Source organism: Schistocerca serialis, chromosome 10, assembly GCF_023864345.2.
Source record: "Schistocerca serialis cubense isolate TAMUIC-IGC-003099 chromosome 10, iqSchSeri2.2, whole genome shotgun sequence".
Taxonomy (NCBI): Eukaryota; Metazoa; Arthropoda; class Insecta; order Orthoptera; family Acrididae; genus Schistocerca; species Schistocerca serialis.
The window spans coordinates 56,378,339-56,400,821 of record NC_064647.1 but is presented as its reverse complement, the minus strand read 5'-3'; the positions used below and the strand labels follow the sequence as shown (position 1 = coordinate 56,400,821).

At 46.2% G+C, this 22,483-nt stretch overlaps 1 non-coding gene across 1 annotated transcript; it reads left to right on the top strand.

Moving 5' to 3' along the window:
- Positions 1–22,004: 22,004 nt before the first annotated feature.
- On the top strand, positions 22,005–22,076 carry Trnad-guc (transfer RNA aspartic acid (anticodon GUC)). The gene has a single exon. It is a non-coding gene; the product is annotated as a tRNA-Asp (tRNA).
- The last annotated feature ends 407 nt before the right edge of the window (positions 22,077–22,483 follow it).

Genomic DNA, 22,483 nt, shown 5'->3' with positions numbered 1-22,483 from the left:
ACTGCGATATTCTGTCCCCTCTTTCGTCGTCACCAGACAGAGCTGCGGCTGGCACCAGCTGCAGGCAGATGACGAGTGAATCACAGGCCAGATGGTCAGCGGACGTAATCAAACACTCCGTGCGGCCCGCTCGCGAAGGGACACTGTGTGGGAACAAAGCCTCGTATCATAAACAAATATTGCTCCGACAGTAACGTACCACAGGAATCCATCAACATTACGTATTTATTTATTGCTGCTAACGAAGTAAACACGTAGTCTCGTTACTTAAGGGTTCATTCTCCTCAGTCAGACAATAAAAAAGCGACTTTTCCAATATTTTGGAGGAACTAGTGAAGTAATAAAAGTAAATCAATTTGTACATTATTTATTGGTGCTAGGACATCATTTTTTGATTTTGTTAAGAAAGCCAGTCATCATTAAGCCTCCCATCCGGGGAGTTGAAGTTGCTCTGTCTGAATGAGGTGAGTCCATGGTGGAAGTCCAGCATTCTGCAGTTCGTATCTGAAATCAAATATCAGAAATTTTTCTTATCTATACCGTATTGCGCTCGAAGTAATATGACAGATTTTTGAGATTTGAGAAAATAATAAAATGGCGAATGTTTAATCAAAGATAGGGTATTGTTGTGTGCTTTTGCAGTACCTAATGAATAAATTAAAATAAAAAGCTTAGCTTACTATTGCTTGCGGACATGCCCTAAGAGTAATTCAGCCAAATTTCAGAAATATGTATTTATTAGTGACCTCGCAATCCATTCCTCAATATGAAATACACTATAAGGTTTTAACAAAATGGTTCAAATGGCTCTGAGCACTATGGGACTTAACTTCTGAGGTCATCAGTCCCCTAGAACTTAGAACTACTTAACCCTAACTAACCTAAGGACATCACACACATCCGTGCCCGAGGCAGGATTCGAACCTGCGACGTAGCGGTCGCGCGGTTCCAGACCGTAGCGCCTAGAACCGCTCGGCCACTGCGTCGTCCAAGCTTTTAACATTCTACATCTTGATTCTTCAATTTTACGTATTTATTTCTCAACATGGTCACCCTGGCGACGAACACATTTCTCCCATTGAGAGGCCAATTTGCTGATATCGTCACTAGAATTTTTTGACTTTGTTGACGGAACGACGACTTATCCTCCACTTGCACCGCTTCATCACTATCAAAATGAAGTCTTGTTCTTTATGTTTTGAAAGCGAGTGAAAATTGCATGGGACCATGTCTGAAACGTATGGAGGATGATCGATGACAGGGAACCCAAGGCGTCGGCTTGTTGCAGATGCAGCGCTCGTGTGCGGTCTCGCATTGTCATGCTGAAGGACAGTCGTCCATGTGTGGACGAAATTTTCGAATTCGAAACTCGATTACAGCATTCTGTTCCTCACACACCAACGTAATTATGTTACGCACTGCCATGTCGCACGCTACAGCTCCGAGCCCTCTAGAGGCTTGCAAATATGCCGACTTGAAGGATAAAGATGCAGAGCGTTTATAACGCTTGTTGTATTTAATAAGCCTTAAGAGTTTTCACATAAAAAAATTCCGAGGCGTTACTCTTAAGCGCTTCGTCTTATGACAATAACGGTCAATCAGATGCGTCTGCTGAATTGCCGAACACAGCGCCTCACGCTGAATCACGTTCGTTTAGCACGGCGGCGCGTCAGACAGAGCGTGCTGTAATCGAGTTTCGAATTCGAAGAGTTCGTCCACACATGGTGGACGCTGTCCTTGAGCATGCCAGAGCACTGTGACATCTGCAACATTCCGTCGCCTTGAATCACCAGACAGTCAAGATGTAAAGATCCCTTATCATTTAGCTACAATGTAGCAGGTCAGCAACTGGTCGCAGTTAATTCCAGAAATTATCTGGGAGTAGGCATTAGGAGGGATCTAAAATGGAATCACCATATAAAATTAGTCGTCGGGAAAGCAGATGCCAGACTGAGATTCATCGGAAGAATCCTAAGGAAATGCAATCCGAAAACAAAGGAAGTAGGTTCCAGTACACTTGTTCGCCCACTGCTTGAATACTGCTCACCGGTGTGGGATCCGCACCAGATAGGGTTGATAGAAGTGGTAGAGAAGATCCAACGGAGAGCAGCGCGCTTCGTTACAGGATCATTTAGTAATCGCGAAAGCGTTACGGAGATGGTAGATAAACTCCAGTGGAAGACTCTGCAGGAGCGACGCTCAGTAGCACGATACGGGCTTTTGTTGAAGTTTCGAGAACATACCTTCACCGAGGAGTCAAGCAGTATATTGCTCCCTCCTACGTACATCTCGCGAAGAGACCATGAGGATAAAATCAGAGAGATTAGAGCTCACACAGAGACATACCGACAATCTTCTTTCCACTAACAATACGAGACTGGAATAGAAGGGAGAACGGATAGAGGTACTCAAGGTACCCTCCGCCACACACCGTCAGGTGGCTTGCAGAGTATGGATGTAGATGTAGATGTAAAACATGTGCGCCCGTAGAAATTTAGCCAAGAAGGGAGATAATTCTAAAGTTGCCCTTTCTTATGTGATTCAGTGAATGTGAAAACGTGTTCTGCCCCAAGAACTACGTACTATAGACAATGTATACGAAACTTACGAATCCCTAATGATGATAGTTATCCACTTAGCACTTTTAAGGCAGATTACTTTGATTACTGAACGGCAAGCATATTTCAATAGCATATTCAAATTAAATCTTCTATATTTTTGTTATATTGACAATGAGTGCCGCTATTTTCATTCAACGATCTTGAAGGTAAATTCTCATATGATTTAATCCAGGGTATGCAACGAGTTAAAAATCTGGTGTCACCGCCAGATACCCCACTTGCTAGGTGGTAGCCTTTAAATCGGCCGCGGTCCGTTCGTATACGTCGGACCCGCGTGTCGCCACTATCAGTGATTGCAGACCGAGCGCCGCCACACGGCAGGTCTAGAGAGACGTCCTAGCACTCGCCCCAGTTGTACAGCCGACTTTGCTAGCGATGGTTCACTGACAAAATACGCTCTCATTTGCCGAGACGATAGTTAGCATAGCCTTCAGCTACGTCATTTGCTACGACCTAGCAAGGCGCCATTATCAATAGATATTTAACTTGTGATGCCTGTACCGTCATACCGATGTTCTCCAATTATGGATTAAAGTTAAGTATTCCAACAGACACGTACTATTTTTGCTCGTAAATTACTTTACCTGTTCCAGACCTCACGCCAGCCTGCGTGAGCTTAAACGCGTGCCTTTCGGCTGTCTCCTAGTGGCTTGGCTGTCTTGCCAAGTCACAACAAAAAATATATGTAGAAAACATTCAAAAAAAGTTTTCATATAGTAGTAATGCTTGATCGACACACAAAATTAAAAATCTAAAATTTTAAATAGTCAGAGCGATTGAAAAAGTGTTTTTGAACACCGACAAAAATAACCAACAAAAAATGCCACCTTCACGCTGGCGAAGTGGAGAAACATTCCACTCTGATGACGGTTTGTCTGCATGCAAAACTTCGCAGCTGATCATGATCCATTGCATTCGTGTCATTATTTCTATTTTCTAATGTAAACTGCCATAAATAAAGTGGATTAAAATGAGTTTTGTAATCCGCATTTCTGGATGGATTGTGTGAAGCTTAGCTTAGCGCTAGGACTCGTGTACGACTAGAGGAATGTAAGAAATCTCTCTAAACCTACGTTAAAACGGCGTATAGACTCGACCTTTTAACAGCCCACGTTTGAATCAACAGTGTCCCTGAGTCTCCAGTTTATCACGTTATTGTGCAGTCATACCAACTGCGGTGCAGATTTCTTAGCTCTATGACTACAAGTGGCACAGGTGTTGTAATCCATAGATTCTACATCTACATCTACATGATTGTCTGCAATTCACATTTAAGTGCATGGCAGAGGGTTCATCGAACCACAATCATAGTATCTCTCTACCATTCCACTCCCGAACAGCGCGCGGGAAAAACCAACACCTAAACATTTCTGTTCGAGCTCTGATTTCTCTTATTTTATTCTGATGATCATTCCTACCTATGTAGGTTGGGCTCAACAAAATATTTTCGCATTCGGAAGAGAAAGTTGGTGACTGAAATTTCGTAAATAGATCTCGCCGCGAGGAAAAACGTCTTTCTTTTAATGACTTCCATCCCAACTCGCGTATCATATCTGCCACACTCTCTCCCCTATTACGCGATAATACAAAACGAGCTGCCCTTTTTTTGCACCCTTTCGATGTCCTCCGTCAATCCCACCTGGTACGGATCCCACACCGCGCAGCAATATTCTAACAGAGGACGAACGAGTGTAGTGTAAGCTGTCTCTTCAGTGGACTTGTTGCATCTTCTAAGTGTCCTGCCAATGAAACGCAACCTTTGGCTCGCCTTCCCCACAATATTGTCTATGTGGTCTTTCCAACTGAAGTTGTTCGTAATTTTAACACCCACGTTCTTAGTTGAATTGACAGCCTTGAGAATAGTACTATTTATCAAGTAATCGAATTCCAACGGATTTCTTTTGGAACGCCAAACAGTAATCTTTTCTAAATCGCTTTGCAACTGATACTGGTCTTCGGATGACCTTACTAGACGGTAAATTACGGCATCAACTGCAAACAACCTAAGAGAACTGCTCATATTGTCACCCAGGTCATTTATATAGATCAGGAAGAGCAGAGGTCCCAGGACGCTTCCTTGGGGAACACCTGATATCACTTCAGTTTTACTCGACGATTTGCCGTCTATTACTACGAACTGCGACCTTCCTGACAGGAAATCACGAATCCAGTCGCACAACTGGGACGATACTCCATAGGCCCGCAGCTGGATTAGAAGTCGCTTGTGAGGAACGGTGCCAAAAGCTTTCCGGAAATCTAATTCTGAAAAGGTCCGCCAGCCAGGGTGGCCGAGCGGTTCTAGGCGCTACAGTCTGGGACCGCGCGGTCGCTACGGTCGCAGGTTCGAATGCTGCCTCGGGCATGGATGTGTGTGAGATGTCCTTAGGTTAGTTAGGTTTAAGTAGTTCTAAGTTGTAGGGGACTGATGACCTCAGATGTTAAGTCCCCTAGTTCTCAGAGCCATTTGAACCGTTTGTACACGGACAGCACGCTGACTGATACTACATGCACCGTGCGTGTGTCTGACTAGCAGTCCTACCCCATCACGTGGCGCTGCTATTTCCTGGACGGGGATGTGTCGATAGCAGGCCGGCCGTCTTGTGTTCTGGCTCATCAGTGTACATCCATCTTCATTATAACAGATTTTGGTGCGAAAGTCCCCCAGAGACCAAAAGCAGGGCAGGAATAGCTGGGAGCGGTCTCCTGCGTTATTTCGCCGCTCACGGGCCGTCGCCGCCGCTGACCCCCACCGTCCGGCGTGTTGTGTGGTGGCGGCGCTGAGGTCGCGTCGCGGCCGGCTAGGCCTACACCCACGCCGCGGTGCGGGTCACCGGTGACGTCACACGCACGCGGCTGCCGCCCACGCACCGCCGGCGGCCGTGTTAATCAGCCGCGCCGGAGGCTGCCACTCGGTGCGGTCATTAAGCATTGACTCGCCGCCAGCGCCGGTGATGGCGCCGTCTCGGCGCGCCGTTAATTCAGCCGGGCGTGTGGACGCGGCGCGCCCCGCAGCAGAAATTCACCAGCGATGCTACGCACTCGGAAAAAGCGGGTAGTGGTCGCTATACAACTGCCAAATACAGAAATTCTCGAGCCTAGAGTTTAAAGGAAAAATTATTTTATTTATTCATTGAACCTGATCTGATTAGACCATCAGGCCCTCTCTTATAATGGACCAGGGTTTCACACATGTCTGTTATTGTCTTCAGTCCTGAGACTGGTTTGATACAGCTCTCCATGCTACTCTATCCTGTGCAAGCTTCTTCTTCTCCCAGTACTTACTGCAACCTACATCCTTCTGAATCTGCTTAGTGTATTCATCTCTTGGTCTCCCTCAACGATTTTTACCCTCCACGTTGCCCTCCAATTCTAAATTTGTGATCTCTTGATGCCTCAGAACATGTCCTACCAACCGGTCCATTCTTCTTGTCAAGTTATGCCACAAACTCCTCTTCTCCCCAATTCTATTCAATACCTCCTCATTAGTTATGTGATCTTCAGCATTCTTCTGTACCACCACATCTCGAAAGCATCTATTCTCTTCTTGTCCAAACTATTTATCGTCCACGTTTCAGTTCCATACATGGCTACACTCCATACAAATACTTTCAGAAACGACTTCCTAACACTTAAATCTATACTCGATGTTAACAAATTTCTCTTCTTCAGAAACGCTTTCCTTGCCATTGCCATACATTTTATATCCTCTCTACTTCGACCATTATCAGTTATTTTGCTCCCCAAATAGCAAAACTCCTTTACTACTTTGAGTGTCTCATTTCCTAATCTAATTCCCTCAGCATCCCCTGACCTAATTCGACTACATTCCATTATCCTCGTTTTGCTTTTGTTGTTGTTCATCTTATACCCTCCTTTCAAGACACTGTCCATTCCGTTCAACTGCTCTTCCAAGTCCTTTGCTGCCTCTGACAGAATTACAATGTCATCGGCGAACCTCAACGTTTTTATTTCTTCTCCATGGACTTTAATACCTACTCCGAATTTTTCTTTTGTTTCCTTTACTGCGTGCTCAATATATAGATTGAATAACATCGAGCCGGCCGAAGTGGCCGTGCGGTTAAAGGCGCTGCAGTCTGGAACCGCAAGACCGCTACGGTCGCAGGTTCGAATCCTATCTCGGGCATGGATGTTTGTGATGTCCTTAGGTTAGTTAGGTTTAACTAGTTCTAAGTTCTAGGGGACTAATGACCTCAGCAGTTGAGTCCCATAGTACTCAGAGCCATTTTTTGAATAACATCGGGGAGAGGCTACAACCCTGTCTCACTCCCTTCCCAACCACTGCTTCCCTTTGATGTCCCTCGACTCTTATAACTGCCATCTGGTTTCTGTACAAATTGTAAATAGCCTTTCGCTCCCTGTATTTTACCCCTGCCACCTTTAGAATTTGAAAGAGAGTGTTCCAGTCAACATTGTCAAAAGCTTTCTCTAAGTCTACAAATGCTAGAAATGTAGGTTTCCTTTCCTTAATCTGTTTTCTTAGATAAATCGTAGGGTCAGTATTGCCTCACGTGTTCCAATATTTCTGCGGAATCCAAATTGATCTTCCCCAAGGTCGGCTTCTACCAGTTTTTCCATTTGTCTGTAAAGAATTCGCGTTAGTATTTTGCAGCAATGACTTATTAAACTGATAGTTCGGTAATTTTCACATCTCTCTACACCTGCTTTCTTTGGGATTGGAATTATTATATTCTTCTTGAAGTCTGAGGGTATTTCGCCTGTCTCATACATCTTGCTCACCAGATGGTAGAGTTTTGTCAGGACTGGCTCTCCCAAGGCCGTCAGTAGTTCCAATGGAATGATGTCTACTCCCGGGGCCTTGTTTCGACTCAGGTCTTTCAGTTCTCTGTCAAACTCTTCACGCAGTATCATATCTCCCATTTCATCTTCATCTATATCCTCTTCCACACATGCACACATGAAAAAAGTTTTGCATCACTCCAGTTGCCAGAACTCCTGAAGATAGACGTTGGATATTGTATCACATACACAGTCCCTTTGACTGTTCATAGATGTCACTAAACCTGCCCAAAGATGTAAACAACGATGTATGAGCAGCGCCTATTAGACGGAGGGGGTCAGACAGCCGATCAGTTCCAGTCATTCCACCAGGACGGAGGTACACGGTTCGTGTTGTCTGTAGTTCAACAATGCCTAGACGGTCAGTACCGCGTTTCGATCGCGTCCGCATTGTTACTTTGTGCCAAGAAGGGCTCTCAATAGGGGAACTGTCCAGGCGTCTGGAGCGTACCAAAGCGACGTTGTTGGGACATGGAAGAGATACAGAGAGACAGGAACTGTCGTTCACATGCCTCGCTCAGGCCGCCCAAGGGCTACTACTGCAGTGGATGACCGCTACCTACTGATTGTGGTTTGGAGGAACCCTGACAGTAACGCCACCATGTTGAATAACGCTTTTCGTGCAGCCACAGGACGTCGTGTTACGACTCAAACTGTGCGCAATAGGCTGCATGATGCGCAACTTTACTCTCAGCGTCCATACGAGGTCCATCTTTGCAACAACGACACCATGCAGTGCGGTACAGATGGGCCCAACAACATGCCGAATGGACCACTCAGGATTGGCATAACATTCTCTTCACTGATGAGTGTCGCATATGCCTTCAACCAGACAATCGTCCGAGACTTGTTTGGAGGCAACCCAGTGAGGCTGAACGCCTTAGACACACTGTCCAACGAGTGCAGCGAGGTGGAGGTTCCCCGCTGTTTTCGGGTGGCGTTATGCTGGGCCGACGTACGCCGCTGGTAGTCATGGAAGGCGCCGTAACTGCTGTACGATACGTGAATGCCATCCTCTGGCCGATAGTGCAACGATATCGGCAGCATATTGGCGAGGCATTCGTCTGCATGCACGACAATTCGCACCACCTTCGTGCACATCTTGGGAATGACTTCCTTCAGGATAACGACATTGCTCGAGTAGAGTGGCCAGCATGTTCTCCAGACATGAACCCTATCGAAGATGCCTGGGATACATTGAAAAGGGCTGTTTATGGACGACATGACCCACCAACCACTCTGAGGGATCTACGCCGAATCGCCATTGAGGAGTGGGACAATCTGGACTCACAGTGCCTTGATGAACTTGTGGACGGTATGCCATGACGAATACAGGTATGCATCAATGCAAGAGGACGTGCTACTGACCGCGCGGGATTAGCCGAGCGGTCCGGGGCCTTGCAGTCATGGAGTGTGCGGCTGGTCCCGGTGGAGGTTCGAGTCCTCCCTCGGGCATGGGTGTGTGTGTTTGTCCTTAGGATAATTTAGGTTAAGTAGTGTGTAAGCTTAGGGACTGATGACCTTAGCAGTTACGTCCCATAAGATTTCACGCACATTTGAACATTTGGACGTGCTACTGGGTATTAGAGGTACCGGTGTGTACAGCAATCTGGACCACCACCTCTGAAGGTCTCACTGTAATGTGGTACAACATTGCAATGTGTGGTTTTCATTAGCAATAAAAAGGGCGGAAATGATGTTTATGTTGATGTCTATTCCTATTTTCTGTACAGGTTCCGGTACCGAGGTGATGCAAAACTTTTGCTGATGTGTGTACATACGACGGTCATTCAATAAGTAATGTGACACATTTTTTCCTCGGCCAATTCCGGCTGAAAAAAGGTCGTATTCGTTGTGAGATATGTGAAATGGTTCAAACGGCTCTGAGCACTATGGGACTTAACTTCTGAGGTCATAGGCCCCTAGAACTTAGAACTACTTAAGCCTAACTAACCTAAGGACATCACACACATCGATGCCCGAGGCACGATTCGAACCTGCGACCGTATCGGTCGCGCGGTTCCAGACTGTAGCGCCTAGAACCGCTCGGCCACTCCGGATATCTGAAATATTCCCGCTTCAGCCCTTATAGTTCCATGAAATTCCGATAGGTAGCGACGCTACACGTAGCCGTCAAAATGGCGTCTGTAACGGAATGGCGTACCGGGCAGAGAGTTTCTTGTGACGGAAAACCAGAGCATCACAGATATTAGTAGTCGCGGACCTGGCAGAGAACAAAAGCACGGTGAGTCGTTGGGCGAGGCGTTGTCGTCAGCACAGCAAGGTCGCGCAAACCTGTCCCACCTCCCGCGTGCTCACACCTGTGACTCCTGCACGTGGAACGTACGAATAGGTGATCAACGGATCACTGTCACAGTACAACGGTGCACCAGTTCAGGTACTCAGAGGTGTGTACCCGCCTTAGAGAAGACTAGAAAGAGCAACGGGGCGCATTAATAGGCCGATCCTGGCAATTTTTGTCGAACATCGTCACGGGCGATGAATCATGAGGTCATCACTTGGAACCGGAAACAAAACGGCAGTCTACGGAGTGCCGCCACACCAAGTCTCCTCCGAAGAAACAGCCGCACAGTGGGGCATGGCGACGGTCTTACGGAACTCTGAAGGACTTATTCTGTTTTATGTACTCCCTCACGGTGCAACTATCAACTCGGAAGTACGTTGTGCTGCCGTCAGGAAGTTCAAGAAACGACTTCAGCGTGTTCGCGCCACAAAAAGGCGAACGAACTTCTCGTTCTCAACCGTAAGGTAAGTCGTCACCCAAGCTTGCGCACCCGACAGGAGTTCACAAAACTTCATTTGACTATCAAAATATCCACGGGTGTGCTGCCGGTCTATAGTGTCCAACGGGCACAATATTTCGGCGATCATACATGTCGCCATCATCAGGTGAACTGATGGACTGAGCTCCTGTGAACGTGCCGGCACGGAGATCCGTACGCTATGGCTGCTCGGAGGGAACTGGGTTCGGTCGCGGCGGCGGCCGATTTAAATACCCTCCGCCCGCGGCGCGCTCCCTCCGTCGTCCGCGCCCCGCGCCACGGTCGCGCGGTGGAACAGATTGCGACGGCGTCTGAGATGACGTCGGTGTGATGGCTCTGTCCGCTGTGGTCGTCACAACTATACGATTGCTCGATTTACTCTTAACCCAATCGCTGGTTCCCAAGTCTTGCTAAGATTATAGCCACAGTCACGGTTTATGAGGTCGTCATTGGTGCGAATTTCGATGGCCTCTCTAACAACGCTGTCCCAGTATCTCGACGTCTGTACCAGAATCCTCGTGCGGTCATACTCCATGGAGTGATTTTCCGACAAACAATGTTCAGCGACCGCCGACTTGCTCGGATACATCAGTCGAGTGTGCCTCTGGTGTTCACGGCATCGATCCTCGACGGTACGCATCGTCTGACCAATATACGACTTGCCACATTGACACGGAATCTGGTACACGCCGGCCTTCCTCAAACCGAGGTCATCTTTGGCGCTCCCCACCAGTGCACGAGTTTTATTTGGAGGACAAAAAACAGTTCCGACCCGGTGTTTCTTCAGAATGCGGGCGATTTTCCCCGAGAGTGCGCCTGTGTATGGAATAAATGCAGTGCCTACCTCCTCCCTCGTGACTTCATCCATCTCAACAGGTTGTGCTGTAGTGGTTGGGCGGAGAGCACGTTGAATCTGCCACTCTGAGTACCCATTTTTTCGAAATACTGTTCTCAGATGCTCAAATTCCTGGGGTAGACTCTCTGCGTCAGAGATAGTGCGCGCCCTATGTACTAGACTTTTAAGTACCCCATTTCTCTGTGAAGGATGGTGGCAGCTGTCTGCGTGCAAATACAGATCAGTGTGCGTTGTCTTCCGATACACCCCATGACCTAGGGTGCCGTCAGCCCTTCTCTTGACCAAGACGTCAAGGAAAGGTAATTTACCCTCCGTTTCAGTCTCCATAGTGAATTTGATGTTGGGGTGTATGGAGTTTAGATGTGTAAGGAAGTCAAGGAGTTTATCCATACCATGTGGCCAGATGACGAACGTGTCGTCCACGTAACGGAAAAAACAAGTAGGTTTCCATACGGATGACGACAGGGCTTCCTCCTCGAAGTTCTCCATGTACAAATTCGCTACCACCGGTGAGAGTGGGCTACCCATGGCGACTCCCTCGTTTGTTCGTAGTATTCTCCATTAAAAAGAAAATACGTAGAAGTCAAGACATGCCTAAAAAGTTGAGCGGTCTTCTCGTCAAACTTCTGACTAATCAATTCTAGTGACTCTCGCAGGGTACCCTCGTAAACAAGGAAACGACGTCAAAACTCACCATGATATCTGACTCATCCAACCTGAAGCTATCAAGGCGTTTAACAAAATCCACGGAATTACGGATGTGATGAGGGCATTTACCCACATAAGGACTTAATCTTCCCGTCAGGTATTTGGCCAACAAATATGTAGGTGCCCTGATGTTGCTGACAATGGGGCGTAATGGTACCCCCTCTTTGTGAACCTTCGGGAGTCCATATAGTCTAGGCGGTACCGGACCTTGGGGTAACAATTTCGTAGCGTCACCCTCCGGTAAATCTGCGTCCTTGAGAAGCGCCCTCGTCTTGTTCTCCACCCTCTTTGTAGGGTCTACGCTGATCTCCCGGTAGGAATCGTCATTTAGCAGCCTCTGTATCTTATCAGTGTAGTCCTTATATGAGACAACAACTGTAACATTGCCTTTGTCAGCCGGTAAGACAACAATTTCAGAGCGCTCCCTCAGATCACGAATGACCGCCCTCTCTTTACTGCTGATATTTGACTTCATCGGCTTGGATTTCGTCAACGCACGACAAGTTTCACGACGTATTTCCTCGGCTGATTCTGGCGGAAGTCGAGCTGCAACCTGTTCAACAGCACTAACAATATCTGCGACCGGAGTGAAGTTGGGGGTGGGAGCGAAGTTGAGACCTTTCTGCAAAACCGAGATCGCATCATCACTCAACACCATGCCACTCAAATTGATGACAGTCTTGCACGGAACCTCTGAGCAGCCATAGCGTACGGATCTCCGTGCCGGCACGATCACAGGAGCTCAGTCCGTCAGTTCACCTGATGATGGCGACATGTATGACCGCCGAAATATTGTGCCCGTTGGACACTATAGACCGGCAGCACACCCGTGGATATTTTGAATATCAAATACGCCGGGAGAAACTCAAGAATCACATCATACACCTTTACGGGGAGGAGATGTATCGCAGCATGAAGAAATTTGAAAAGTTGCGCCACCGTAGATGTCGTTTGCTAAGTACTCTTGCCTTTCTAAAGAGATGTCGTTCCGAGAATGTTGTTCCAAATTTTGCTAAGGTTATGCATCACATCGATTCTGCAGCAGCTAAGAGAATCAAGAAACGAGCCAGCCTCGCATTGGTACGTGAGAGAGTGCAATTCACCAGCCGGAGCCTTGAGTTTATCTCACAGGAATTACTCAAACTACATTTGCAACTGGCTAGTAAGTTCACTTCTTGTTCCTGGGATTGGATTGATGGTGTCACCTGGGTGTCAGCTGATTCCGCCCATAAGAAGGCTACGGGACGTCAAACAGCTAAGTTCTCGCGTCTCCTTGAGAAACCATCTCTGCAGGTTCCGTGCAAGACTGTCATCAATTTGAGTGGCATGGTGTTGAGTGATGATGCGGTCACACCGACGTCATCTCAGACGCCGTCGCAATCTGTTCCACCGCGCGACCGAGGCGCGGGGCGCGGACGGCGGAGGGAGCGCGCCGCGGGCGGAGGGTATTTAAATCGGCCGCCGCCGCGACCGAACCCAGTTCCCTCTGAGCAGCCATAGCGTACGGATCTCCGTGCCGGCACGTTCACAGGAGCTCAGTCCGTCAGTTCACCTGATGACGGTGACATGTATGATCGCCGAAATATTGTGCCCGTTGGACACTATAGACCGGCAGCACACCCCTGGATATTTTGATTATCAAATACGCCGGGAGAAACTCAAGAATCACTTCATTTGACTGTTCCTCCTCATCCACGATACGGCCTTGATCTCGCGCCTTCCAACATCCATCTGTCTGGCCCGATGAAGGATGAATTTCGTGGCAAGCAGTACGTGGATGATGTGGAGGTGGTGGATGCAGCCAGACGCTGGCTTCGGCGCGACCGCAGAGTTGTGCCATGCGGGCATACGCGCTGTTCCAGTAGCGTGGCTTACGGCTGTCGCAATGAACGAAGATTATGTTGAAAAGTACGGTTTTGTAGCCAAAAGAGGCGGAATGATATGGTGTAATGGAATCATGAATAGCCGGCCGCTGTGACCGAGCGGTTCTAGGCGATTCAGTCCGAAACGGCGCTGCTGCTACTGTCGCAGGTTCGAATCCTGCCTCGGGCGTGCATGTGTGTTCTAGGCGCTTCAGTCCGGAACCGTGCTGGTGCTAAGGTCGCAGGTTCGAATCCTGCCTCGGGCATGGATGTGTGTGATGTCCTTAGGTTAGTTAGGTTTAAGTAGTTCTAAGGTCTAGGGGACTGATGGCCACAGATGTTAAGTCCCATAGTGCTTAGAGCTATTTGAACCATTTTAAAGCATATGTACAGTCCACTAACTGCGACATCAATAATTTCGAGCGACCAGTCACAAAACGACGTTCCCCTGTCAAGCGTTGTCAACCAAAGGAAACTATACCTCAGGTATATTCTCACCTAAAGACTAGCGAAATACGTGTGAACACTTCGTCAGACTGTCAGGCAGAGTCTGAGAGCGACTTTGGCGAAGTCCTCGGATGCTGGAAAATAACTCAAATATTTTTAGGAACAGAACTTTTGGTTTTGTTTTGAGTAGCACTTTTACATTCTTATTTGGTAAACGGTAGTAAAACTCTTCCTTTACCACCACCAACAAAAGTACAGAAGTTTGCTTTTTGGACAGATACTGACGACAAGGCGACTCCCTAGAGATGTGTTAGACAGGTACTTAAGCGAGAACTGCGAATTGGTCAAAAATTGGATATGGAAACTGACCATTTTACCTACTCTTCAGAAGATCGCCAGAAAAATGTTATCCAACTTTGCATCAGAGAGCAATTTCCGTTTTGCAGATTTAATTGCAGGTGCACAACGGTAACTTTTGCACCTGGAAAATGTTGATACTCTTCTCTATCTTCATAGCAACTCTAGTATCAGAAAAAATGAATGAAGAATCATGCTGTAGGTATTTTTGCACGGCGCGTTTTGTTTTACGTTCTCTCTAAATCGGTTGTCGATTATTGTATATTTCTTTTCTTGTCGCTTTCATTTGTGGGAAGTATTCTCAAATTAGTGGTGATTTATTATAGCCAAATAAACGAACTTGTGTCTTTGTGAATTACTGTTGCACTGTAGACATTATGTTGACAGTTTAATCGCTTCCCGATTCATTATGTTTTGAAATAAATGCAGTGAAAATTGTTTAACTTGAAAACGCTTAATTTGTATACTCCGTTGACACGATATGGTACTGTGGACCCCTTCCGAATGCAATATTTAATTTTTCTTTAGCACGAAACAAAATGGTGTGACACGATAATAACCCGGTTCTCGCGAAAATGACGTATTCACTACCTTCTTTATGCAGTCGCATCAATACTCAGTTTTATTCTCGTTTTTATTTGTTTGTTCGTCCAAACAGAATAAACAAGGCCGCTTTTGGACAATTTCAGGTACTGCCAGTATCAGGACATTTCATTCAACTAGTCAGTTAGTTTTTGAATTCTGTTTTGGATGTGTCGAAAATGATTAATTGTGTGTCGAAATTTATGTGTGTGTTATAGTCGAGCAATCTATACGAACACAACCCATCATTTCGCTTAAAATCAAGATATTCAAAGCGTACAGAAACGTATCTAATCAGAAGTTTTACCAACTGCATGTGTACATTTTAGAAGGAAATAGCATTTCAAAAAAATTACTTCGAATATTTATTTCGTATGCATCGCGTGAAACGAAATTCTTTTTTGTTCCCTTACCGGGCGCATCCCTAGGTGGCGCATAGGGGAAGGCTCTGCTATGTGGGGTAGGTTGGAAATAAAATACCATCGGCGGACCGCTACAGACGTTAAAAATCCAAAGGTGGCTGTACCAAGATTGGACAGTCTTCGGTCAGGGTCTGTTCCCCGGTTTAGGACAGCCTGAGAAAAACCTGCAGCGCTAACAACTGCGGTTGTAAACCAGTGACCCTGGCAACAAGAGCGACCCCAACATAATAGTATCAATTACGTAAGAGTGTGATGTGAAACTAGTTATCCTAGGTGGACAATCCACCGTACTAAAGTGCGCAAGCAGACAGTCCGTTTCTGGGTCGTCTGCAGCATTATACAGAGATGAGTCGCAGTGTCTTGGAAACTCTAGCAAGATGAAGTGTAGAAAAACAAGTTACATAGCTACATTCAATGTAACTTCTCTTCTAAAAACTGGACAATTAAGACACAGACACCTTCAATAACCACAAAATGCTCATAACGGCCCTACAGCAAACCACATTCACGAATGAAAACAATTTTGATTCTGAAGGCTTCAGAATATGAAAAGGGAAGGTAGGCAAAAAAATTATGAAAAACACACCACACCTTATGACTGGCTTCATAATAGATAAACATATTTTGGACTCAATTATCAACTTTGAAAAATGGTTCAAATGGCTCTGAGCACTATGGGACTTAACTTCTAAGGTCATCAGTCCCCTAGAACTTAAAACTACTTAAACCTAACTAACCTAAGGACATCACACACATCCATGCCCGAGGCAGGATTCGAACCTGCGACCGTAGCGGCCGCGCGGTTCCAGACTGTAGCGCCTTTAACCGCTTGGCCACCACAGCCGGCATCAACTTTGAATCACAATTTCAACGACTCTCCACACCTACCTTCAAATCTGCTAACAAAGTATACGCCACCGTTTTTGGGACTAACTCGATGCTGTTGTTCTAAAAATTCCAGAAAAACACAATGTCCTATTTAAGGAGGAATGCAATGCCCAGACGGTGAAAAGGAAGAAATACAAACAAAAAATTGTTGGAAACTACTCAGCGCATAACAGAACTAACCAAAATGGCATCGGACTGACAGAATTATGCCAAGCATCCAACATGGTCCTGAAATCCACAGCGTTTAAAAAAGCTACTTCGAAAACACACACCTCTGCAGCTCAATCACGTAGCAAACAGACTGAAGTTCCTTAAAGAAGTAAAAAATGTCAAAGTCCTCGGAGGAGCCAATCTAGATTCTGCTTACTACCTTTCCAAAATGAAACGCAAAATCATCCGAAAAAGGAAAAATGAAAGCAACAGCCCCAAAAGAAGAAAATACGATCCAGAAAAGACAGTAAACTCCATGGAGCATCCCCTCGCAACTGAACACATGCAAAACCAGAACTGAGATTAAATAAAAGAAAGCCTAATAATTAAAGCCGAACAATTAGCCTTCAAAACCAAAGCGGATAAACATTCCTGGTGGACATAAGAATGTGACAGACTCCATGAACTAAGAAGGAAAGCATGGCAACAGTGGCGATCACAGAAAAATGAAGATAACGCACAAAAGTTCTTAAAAATAAGGAAACTAGTGAGCAAAACTATCAAAAGACTGAAAAAAAAGCCAAAGAAGACCAACTCCTCTTTCAGGTCAACGAAGACTTCATCGAAAACAAGACATGGAACTTTTAAACAAAAAATAGCCACATACAGCCTACCGACCCTATAGCTCCAAGACAAAAACGGAAATATTGCCCATAGCGACGAATTGCAAAATATTGGCAGAATATTTCAGAAACCTTCTCAACTGTGGAGAATCCATAGAAAAAGTGGACTTGGAGACCTCAACGACATCTCTGGACCACCCTCCACCGAAGAACTACAGACAGTCATTTCAAATCTTAAAAACTATAAAGCCTCAGGCGAAAACCAAATCACAGCTAACTTTGGAAAAATTTCAACAAAAATCCTGTAGACTCTCTCCAAAACAGCTTTGAAGAAATTTGGTTAAATGAAAGAATTCCAGATGAATGGAAGACGGCTCTCATCCACCCACTCCATAAGAAAGGATCCAAAACTCACCCCAGTAAGTACAGAGTGATCTCGCTCCGAGACACAACAAACGAGATATTCTGTAAAGTCCTACTAAACAGAGCAGAACCCCAACTAGACCATCAATTTGGCGTATACCAAGCGGGTTTCAGGAAAGGAAGACTCTACCCCAAAAATCAAGAGCAAATCATATGTTATCATTTTGACTGACTTTCATCTCTGTACTAAAAGAGTGAAACCTAGACAACAAAACAACAAATTAATTATCGGAGCCCTTACGAACACAAACTCTACAGTCAAATTCACGGGAGAACTTTCCGACCATTTTGATATAAAAACCGGTATACGGAAAGCAAATGGTGTCTCCCCACTGCTGGTTCACTGTGTCCTAGAGAAGGTAGTCAGAGAGTGGAACACGGAGATCCACAGTACAATCCAACTGGGATCGAGAAACGGTATCAAAGTCAATTGTCTAACGTTTGCAGATAATATGGCCCCACTGGCCGAAGTCTCAGAAGAAGCCAAAACATAGAGCCTCGAAATGCAAAAAAGGGCTCGAAAAATAGGTCTCAAAATCTCCTTTGAAAACACCAAGATAATGACAAACATAAAAAACCGACCAAAACATATTAAAACAGAAATCGTCGAAGAATTCACGTAACTTGGAGAATGAATCAGCTGGAATGCCCTCGAGAGAAAAACAATTGATTCTAGAAGAAGTAATGTTCAGTTGACCTTCCAACTCACCAAAAACATACAACAGACAGTCCCGCTCATGGAATGCAAAGATAAGACGTTACCATACAGTAACCAAACCGGAAGCCCTGTAAGCAGCCGAATCTTTGTCCATCAACAACCGTGACCCGGTTGAAAGGTAGGAGGGCAAACAAAGGATATTATTAAGAAAAATCCTTGGTCCCAGTTTCCACAACAACAAACTAACTCACATGAAAAACAAAACTCTTTAGCAAACTACCGAAAAACTCTCAGACACAATTTATTTTTATGGACACATCCTCAGAATGAATTCAAATAAATTAATATAATTTTTTACTATTTCCGTAACAACAAAAACTATCAAATTGTTTTAAGGAAACGGAGAAGGACTTAAGAGAACTCCAAACCACACAAATATGCTCATAGATGAAACTGGAAAAGAAAATAACCAAATAAAAGAAAGAGAGGTGCAGTGTCAAAATGAAAACCAAAGGAAGACTCCAAACTTTGAAGAAGAAAGGAAAGCAAGATCAGAAAGAATGAAACAATACTGGCATAGTAGAAGAGCACATAACACCCAAAATTGATTGATTTAACGTAGCCAAGAGTAGAGAGAAACGAAAGAATAAGGAGAAATTCCTTGAACGTGGAAAAATATTCCTGGTTTAAGGAAAGGAAGAGCCTCCTTTGACGGCGTGTTGCTTTACTCGAGAGGAGGCAGCAGCAGGTGCAGAGTGGTGAGCTCGGGATGCAGCGCGGGATGCATATCCGGCAGGCGGCGCAGCCAGTCCAGCACGGCGGGCTGGGGCGAGCTGAACCAGCGCCACCTAAAAGACAAAGCACAAGCGCAAACGATTTCACAAGCGAATTCAGTTCCCTGGCACTGCTGCTGCAGAACGGTCGATTACACGGCTTCACATGGCACTGCTACAGCCAACCTGGTTCCACTACAACAGGTATGTGGTACTTCCTGTAAGCCTGAAGTTTGGAGCTCCTATATAATAGGCTCAATCGTCCGTCATTTTTTCCTCTGAGGATTCGGGAATGTTTACCTTGCGGGTGATTGACATATTCATGCAGATTTTTACAATATTTCTTGTAAAATGTTTGATATTGCATGCATGAAGAGTATCGAACAATAATTACTGTGTATAGAGATACACTCCTGGAAATTGAAATAAGAACACCGTGAATTCATTGTCCCAGGAAGGGGAAACTTTATTGACACATTCCTGGGGTCAGATAAATCACATGATCACACTGACAGAACCACAGGCACATAGACACAGGCAACAGAGCATGCACAATGTCGGCACTAGTACAGTGTATATCCACCTTTCGCAGCAATGCAGGCTGCTATTCTCCCACGGAGACGATCGTAGAGATGCTGGATGTAGTCCTGTGGAACGGCTTGCCATGCCATTTCCACCTGGCGCCTCAGTTGGACCAGCGTTCGTACTGGACGTGCAGACCGCGTGAGACGACGCTTCATCCAGTCCCAAACATGCTCAATGGGGGACAGATCCGGAGATCTTGCTGGCCAGGGTAGTTGACTTACACCTTCTAGAGCACGTTGGGTGGCACGGGATACATGCGGACGTGCATTGTCCTGTTGGAACAGCAAGTTCCCTTGCCGGTCTAGGAATGGTAGAACGATGGGTTCGATGACGGTTTGGATGTACCGTGCACTATTCAGTGTCCCCTCGACGATCACCAGTGGTGTACGGCCAGTGTAGGAGATCGCTCCCCACACCATGATGCCGGGTGTTGGCCCTGTGTGCCTCGGTCGTATGCAGTCCTGATTGTGGCGCTCACCTGCACGGCGCCAAACACGCATACGACCATCATTGGCACCAAGGCAGAAGCGACTCTCATCGCTGAAGACGACATGTCTCCATTCGTCCCTCCATTCACGCCTGTCGCGACACCACTGGAGGCGGGCTGCACGATGTTGGGGCGTGAGCGGAAGACGGCCTAACGGTGTGCGGGACCGATGCCCAGCTTCATGGAGACGGTTGCGAATGGTCCTCGCCGATACCCCAGGAGCAACAGTGTCCCTAATTTGCCGGGAAGTGGCGGTGCGGTCCCCTACGGCACTGCGTAGGATCCTACGGTCTTGGCGTGCATCCGTGCGTCGCTGCGGTCCGGTCCCAGGTCGACGGCCACGTGCACCTTCCGCCGACCACTGGCGACAACATCGATGTACTGTGGAGACCTCACGCCCCACGTGTTGAGCAATTCGGCGGTACGTCCACCTGGCCTCCCGCATGCCCACTTTACGCCCTCGCTCAAAGTCCGTCAACTGCACATACGGTTCACGTCCACGCTGTCGCAGCATGCTACCAGTGTTAAAGACTGCGATGGAGCTCCGTGTGCCACGGCAAACTGGCTGACACTGACGGCGGCGGTGCACAAATGCTGCGCAGCTAGCGCCATTCGACGGCCAACACCGCGGTTCCTGGTGTGTCCGCTGTGCCGTGCGTGTGATCATTGCTTGTACAGCCCTCTCGCAATGTCCGGAGCAAGTATGGTGGTTCTGACACACCGGTGTCAATGTGTTCTTTTTTCCATTTCCAGGAGTGTATTTAGAAAGCTCTTTTCATACGACAGAAAAGCTGAAATGCAATATTATACGGGTATAGAAAGGCTTGGAACTTGCTTAGTAGTTTCTAAATATTAAAAGTAATGAATTAAGAACTCAGTACTAATTTCTTCAAATATGGGTGTTACGCAGGAACAACATATGGAATTTATTAGATTTTGCCCATATATAAGCACTTATAAAAATGGTGTTTCGTTTTTCGTCATAAGTAGGTCCTTTCAGAAATGCATTTCTTTTGTAGAAAGGGGGAGAAAGTATAGTTTCATGTTACAGTGAAACGAATTTTTAATCATAGTTTCATCTATAACTCAACCAGCAATCATTGTTTGTACTTCATGCTGTGTTTGTTGCTTGTTGAGTTGTGGAACTTTGTTTTTTGAAGGTTACGTTATAGCTGTGCAGATTCCCTCACAAAGGCCAATACGCTATAAAAATATCATTCGTCGACTGTACCTATATAAGAAATGGGACTAATGATATTCACTTCGTGTATGTATGTTTACGATGACGACTTATAAATATATCACAATAAATGTTCCTGTGCACTTTGCCGATTGCGAGAATATCTGAGGAATCTAAAAGTTTTGCGACGAACTGCTTGAGTATAGTTTTCGACTGGGAAAGAAACGCAGTTGTATACAACTGGTTCGTGTTTATAACTTCCTTTATTATAACATACTTGCGATACACAATCGAGCCCCAGGTCCTCATTCCCAGCTTTCTTTGCGAAAATTTATGGCCCATCTATTTCTTCGTTCGGAGTCACTTGCAAATCTAACCATGCAAAAACCATTTTTGCAACAGTTAGTGCAGTTCGCAGCTGAGCGGCCACCCACGTTTACGACGAATTCTTCAATACGTTAAATTAGATATCTCCACTCGCATCGTGACTCATATGTAAACAAGCATGAATATCCTATACTTCGGAGGAAACGTAGCGGACAGGTGAGCTCAGGTTATAGGAATGACGTCACTCGCCGTTTGGCAGATGTTGTAAGGCCTTGTAGTTAAGGTGACGTTGGCCGAGCAGCCAAATGCTGCGGGTTGGCAGTGCGACTGCGTCACATGACGAATTCAGCCCGATGACTGGACTGAGCAGCTGCGTGGGCCGGCGAAGGCCCGCGTCACGCACACGCACAGTGCATCACAGCCGCCTACATGCAGAGACCAAAAAGATATCAAGTCCTCGGTAGCATAGTGGTTAGTATCCCCGCCTGTCACGCGGGAGACCCGGGTTCGATTCCCGGCCGGGGAGAAAGTTTTTATCACAATAACACAGTGGTGGACTGTCCTCCTAAACTGTTGTTGTTGTGATCTTCAGTCCAGAAACTGGTTTGATGCAGCTCTCCATGCTACTCTATCCTGTGCAAGCTTCTTCATCTCCCAGTACTTACTGCAGCCTACATCCTTCTGAATCTGCTTAGTGTATTCATGTCTTGGTCTCCCTCTACGATTTTTACCCTCCACGCTGCCCTCCAATGCTAAATTTGTTATCCCTTGATGCCTGCCGGGCGGGGTGGCCGAGAGGTTCTAGGCGCTTCAGTCTGGAACCCCACGACTGCAACGGTCGCAGGTTCGAATCGTGCCTCGGGCATGGATGTGTGTGATGTCCTTAGGTTAGTTAGGTTTAAGTAGTTCTAAGTTCTAGGGGACTGATGACCT